This window comes from Budorcas taxicolor, chromosome 19, assembly GCF_023091745.1.
Source record: "Budorcas taxicolor isolate Tak-1 chromosome 19, Takin1.1, whole genome shotgun sequence".
NCBI classification, from domain to species: domain Eukaryota; kingdom Metazoa; phylum Chordata; class Mammalia; order Artiodactyla; family Bovidae; genus Budorcas; species Budorcas taxicolor.
In genome coordinates this window covers 19,884,582-19,890,660 of record NC_068928.1, presented here as the reverse complement: position 1 = coordinate 19,890,660, position 6,079 = coordinate 19,884,582, and positions in this window count along the sequence as shown.

The window sequence follows — 6,079 nt, the reverse complement described above, 5'->3', positions numbered from 1 at the left end:
GGGGGTTTCCAGTCTAGGATTGAGGAAGCGCTGGAGTAAGCCCTTCTCTTTCCAGGTATCCAGGAGACTGTCAGAGCCACTGGACTGACCATCTTGTGTTCACTGTGTGCTGTTGATGCAATGACTTAATTTTGAAACAGCTGCTGGCTTGTTAATGTATTGCTGTATGGTAGGTATACAGCGCAGACTTCCCAGGTGGTGTTAGTGGTAAAGAAGTCGCTTGTCAAGGCAGAAGATGCAAGAGACTCAGTTTGATTCCTGGGTTGGGAAGATCCCCTGGAGGAGGATCCCACTGCAGTATTCTTGCCTGGAGAATCCCATGGACAGAGGAGCCTGGTGGGCTACAGTCCATGGGGTTGCAAAGAGCTGGACACATCTGAAGGGACTTAGCAGGCACTCACGCATGCACAGGTATACAGCAAAGGTTCACTCTTATAGAGTCTTCCCGGTCCCCCATCCCCACCCCAAACTCCCATGGAACACCCTCAAATTTTTTTTCATGTTTTGGAAACACATTTAATCTCTCCATTTATCCATCCATCCACCAAACACATATTTGGCCCTGATTATATCTTCAGCCTCGTACTAAGCGTTAAGGATGCAGAGAGATTAAAATGCTGCTGGTAGAGACCTTCCTGGTGGTCCAGTGACTAAGACTCTGTGCTCTGTAGGGGGCTCTGGTTCAATCCCTGGTCAGGGAACTAGATCCCACATGCTGCAATTAAGAGTTTGTGTGCCACAGGTAAAGATCCTGCGTGGGGCTTCCTGGGTGGTCCAGTGGTTAAGAATCCGCCTTGCAGTGCAGGGGATCCCTGGTCCAGGAAGATCCTACATGCTTTGGAGAAACTCAGCCCCGGTGCCACAACTCTGGAGCCAGCGTTCTAGAACCTGCAAGCCACAACCACTGAGGCCGCATGCCTAGAGCCCATGCTCTGCAACAAGAGAAGCCACCACAATGAGGAGCCCATGCACCTCAATGAAGACTAACCCCTGCTGTCCACAACTAGAGAAAGCCCACGTGTAGCAATGAAGACCCACCACAGTCCAAAAAATGAAGGAAATAAAATCTTAAGAAAAAAAATTCTTAAAAACAAAACAGAAGATCCTGAGTGCCACAATAAAGGTTAAAAATCCCCCGTGCCACAGCTAAGATCTCTGGCACAATCAAATAAATATTTTTTAAAATGCTTCTGGTAATAGTAATAGTTTACTTTTGTAAATAGCAACATTTCTTCAGCACTTAGTACAAGCTGTTTCCTGTTTCATTTCCTCTGTACAACCTCACCATGAATTCCATTTTACAGGTGGGGCAGCTGAGGCCCCAGGACACAGAGCCAGGCAGAATTCAGAATGCTTTAGAAGTGCCCTGGGGAGATCCAAACCAGTAAGGCAGCTCCAGGTAAAAGGAAACAGTAGGAGTCCTGAGCCAAGGCTCTGGAGAAGGTGATGCCTCAGTGACAGACTTGAAGGTGGAGTCTCCGAGGTGACCGAGGGCTGACCCTGCTCAGTGTCAAGAGTGAGCCCAGGCCTGGAGAACAGAGTGAGTGGGTACATCTACCCAGAGCCTCCGTCTCTGGCTGCCCTCCCACCTCTCCACACCAGACAGCTCAGAGTTGAAGCTCCATCCAGATTCCTGCTGATTTTGATTATTCCAGTGTGATGATCTGTGTGCCAGGACAAGGAGGCAGGGTGTCTCAGGGAGATGGTTTCAGGAAGCAAATACAGCCTGGGCAGAGCAGGGAAAGAAAGCAGGTTCTGTCTGCGGGAGAATGGATACACGTGTATGTATGGCGGAGTCCCTTTGTCGTGGAGTCCCTTTGTCACGCACCCTAAACTATCACATTGTTAATCAGGTATACTCTAATACAAAATAAAAAGTTTTTTAAAAAAAGAAGTAGAAAAAGAAAAGAAGGTTCTGAGTGGTTAGAAGGTGGGTGTGGGGGGGAAGGACTGAGGGCTGGAGACCCCGTTTCCGGGGTGCACGGCAGCAAGGCCTGGGCAGAGATGCCAATGAGATACTCCTAGAGCCACTGAGGTCCATGTGAGAGACGCCCCCTCCCCCACCCTGCCCCTAGTGCCCTCTGCAAGGTGGACAGAAAGTTGTGCGTGGCTCCGGGTCAGAGGACTCCAGGGCCAGGCTGGGTGGCAAGCTACAGTGAGACAAAACAGACTGCCCATCCCCACCCCCAGCCCCTATTCAGGCTATTTATGGCCTCTCCACTCCCATTTGATTCTTGGGTCTGGAAGATCCCCTAGAGGAAGGCATGGCAACCCACTCCAGTATTCTTACCTGCAGAATCCCATGGACAGAGGAGCCTGGCAGGCTACAGTCCATGGGATCGCAAAGAACTGGACATGACTGAAGCGACTTAGCACGCACATGCCACCGGCCAGCCTGGCCACCTGCTCGGGGCAAGATGAGGAAGAGTCAGGAAGCACAGGGATAAACAAAGGGTTTCAGAGACTCAGGACAATCCCTGGTTTTGTCTCGCCCATGGAGGAGGCCTCTTCTCTGGCCTGCGGCTCTGGAGGAGCCACAAGGGGAGCTGGGCAGAGCCTCCCGAAGGGGAACAATGTCCACTATATGTGTCATCTGCATCCGGGTGTGCCCAGCTCCAAGCCTGTGATGCAGGTTCAGAGCCGTGAAGACACTTGCCCAGGGTCACACAGCCTGTGTGAGCTGAGATAGAACCCGATTCAAGATCGTCCATGCTTTCTGCCCACCCTCCAGTGGGCCTCTGTGATGGGGCCGGAACAAAAGTCAGTGTTTCCAGGACCTCCCTGGTGGTCCAGATGTTAGGAATCGGCCTGCCAGGGCAAGGGCACATGGGTTCAATCCCTGGTCTGGGAACATCCCACAAGCCGCGGAGTAGCTAAGCCTGTGCGCCACAGCTACTGACACTGGTGCTCTAGAGCCCACACTCCGCAACAGGAGAAGCCCACACACTGCACCTAGAGAGTAGCTCCCACTTGGCATTACTGGGGAAAGCCCACGCACAGCAACAAACACCCAGAGCAGCCAAAACTAGATAAATAAATAGTAATAAAAATAAAAATTAAAAAAAGAATACATTAAAAATTTTCTCCATGTTTCCAAGTTAGGTTGCTGCTGCAGGGGTACAGCTCAACGACAGAGCATTTGACTACAAATTAGATGGCTACTCTTTCACTGAGGTTCCCTGGCTTTATATGTGTCAGCTCAGTTCAGTCACTCAGTCATGTCTGACTCTTTGCAGCCCCATGGACTGCAGCACGCCAGGCTTCTTTGTCCTCCATCAACTCCCGGAGCTTGCTCAAACTCATGTCCATCGAGTTGGTGATGCCATCCAATCATTGCATCCTCTGTCGTCCCCTTCTCCTCCTGCCTTCAGTCTTTCCCAGCACCAGGGTCTTTTCCAATGAGTCAGATCTTCATATCAGGTGGCCAAAGTATCGGAGCTTCAGCTTCAGCATCAGTCCTTCCAATGAATGTTCAGAACTGATCTCCTTTAGGATGGACTAGTTTGATCTCCTTGCAGTCCAAGGGACTCTCAAGAGTCTTCTCCAACTCCACAGTTCAAAAGCATCAGTTCTTTGGTACTCAGCTTTCCTTATAGTCCAACTCTCACATCTATACATGACTCCTGGAAAAACCATAGCTTTGACTAGATGGACCTTTGTCAGCAAAGTAATGTCTCTGCTTTTTAATCTGCTGTCTAGGTTGGTCATAGCTTTTCTTCCAAGGAGCAAGTGTCTTTTAATTTCATGGCTGCAGTCACTATCTGCAGTGATTTTGGAGCCCAAGAAAATAAAGTATTTTTAAGCCACAGGCTCTTGGGACCCTTGCTGAATCTCTTTTGAGGATCGTTGTAAGGGAGCTATCGCGTTGCCAGCAGCTCGGCCCCACCAGTGACTAATTCATCTCAACGGTGGGAAGGCTCCAGGCATCGCGTGTGTTACAAGAACTTTCCCTTTGCCTGGGAATTACAGGCAGGGCCCTCCTCTATCAGGTTTAATTCAGTTCCCATTTGCCCCACCTCCTGTTCCTTCCATTAACACTGTAAATAATTATTCTTGTCTTTGTGGCTCTTAATGGACTCTGAACCATGGCAGGTGCTGGGACTATCAGTCCCTGTCACTCTCTGGGTGACAGGTGTCAGCACTGTCTCAGAGAGGAGTGACCTGTGACCTTCGACTCTTGTTGAGAAAGTCAGCTGAGAACAGCTGAGGAAGCCCAAGGGTGACAGGAGATGGTCTCTGGCTCACAGAATCGGTTTATCCTTAGGGGTGGGTGGCAGATAAGCTGGAGATAGACCCAGGACTGAGGCTGCAGCCCAAAGGTAAGTTTTAGGAAGTTCACATCTGGACACGGGGGGCAGACATTCAGACAGAGGCCCCTGAGGCAACTGGGTTGAGCAGGTTGGGCCTGGGGCCCACAGGGGCACTACCTAAGTGGTCTTGGAAAGACAGGGATGGCTGGACACAGGAGGGAGCCCCAGGAACGATTTGTAAGACGTGAGACTGCCCACGTGAGACTCCTGGAGGAGTGAAGACATCACATCCTTGATTGAAGAAGAGGGCAGAGATGTTCTCAAGGACAGAGAGAAGCCAGACAGCAGGGGTAGGGAGCCTCACTGGTGCTGTTTTCAAGGAATCCCCCTCCCCAAGAGAAAGAACAGAGCTGGGTGGAAGGTGATGCATTTCCCCGGACCGGAGGTGCTCCTCCTGGGTGGTTGGCTTGTCCCGAAACAGTCAGGTTATGTGGGTGCGGTCCCACACTGTGCAAGGGGCTGAGCATCTTGTTCACCCAAAATCTGGCTCCAGGGACCCTGATCTCCCCCTGTCTTCCACTGCTTCTCAACCTGGGTCCACTCACTTTGTCGTGTCTGTGTTCCCATCACCTGCCTCGGCACCTCGCAAGGTGCTTAAAAAATCCTACAAGATCCAAATCCTTGTTTTCCTCCTTTGACTCAGCTCTCACCACTCCTGCCTTGACTCCACTGTTCTCAGATCCTCGACTGCATTTTTGAAGCTCTGCAGAGTTGCCCAGAGCTTCTCTCAGGTGCATTCTCCCTGCATCTCTCTCCATACTTCACTAGTTGTGCGCTCACGGTCAGTCGAGCCCCCCAGGCTCCTCTGTCCATGGGATTTTCCAGGCAAGAATATTGGAGTGGGTTGCCATTTCCTTCTCCAGCTTAACTGGCTAAGTCTCATTACTCTTTCAAGTCTCAGCCTAAAGCTAAACCACTTTTGTGAACTCTCATCACAGACTGGAACTTCTCCTACATGCTAGAAGACCCTGTCACAGCACGTTATCACACTGCATCTCATTCTCCTGATAACCTGTCTACATCCTCCACCAGAGTAGGTTCCATAAAGCAAAGTGTGTATACACACCTCTGCAGTCTCTTGAGCTGATACTCATCATATAATGTTGTGAAACAATAGGCAGGTAGACAGATGGATGGCTAGAATGATGAATGGATGGGTGGATGGGATGCTCATAGGATAACTTACAAGGTTCATGCCAGACAGCCAAACCCTCCTTCCAGAATATTCTGAAGCTGATCTCTTGATTTTTAGGTAGGACTGATAGGGGTCATTGGGCAGGCAACTAGGCAAAGAAGTGAATGGGTTTTCATCATGATCAAGATTGCAAAGACGTCAGTCTTCTCTGGTGGTCCACAGTGGCTAAGACTCCATGTTCCCAGTACAGGGGACTCAAGTTTGATCCCTGCTCGGGGAACTAGATCCCACATGCTGCAATTACAATTCTGCATACCGCAATTAAAGAACCTGCATGCCATGATGAAGTTTGAAGATCCCGCATTTCACACCAAAGACCTGACACAGCCAAATAAATAAATATTAAAAGAAAACACAAGATACCACCTCACACCTGTCAGAATGGCTGTCATCAAAAATACAGCAAATAGCAAGTGTTATTTACAAAGAAGAGGCGGCACACACATGCACACATGCATACTCACACACTGGAATATTAGCCACAGGAAAGAATGACAATTTGCCATCTGTGACAGTGTGAATGGGCCTGAAGGATATTATGCTTAGTGAAATAAGTTACAGAAAGATGAATACT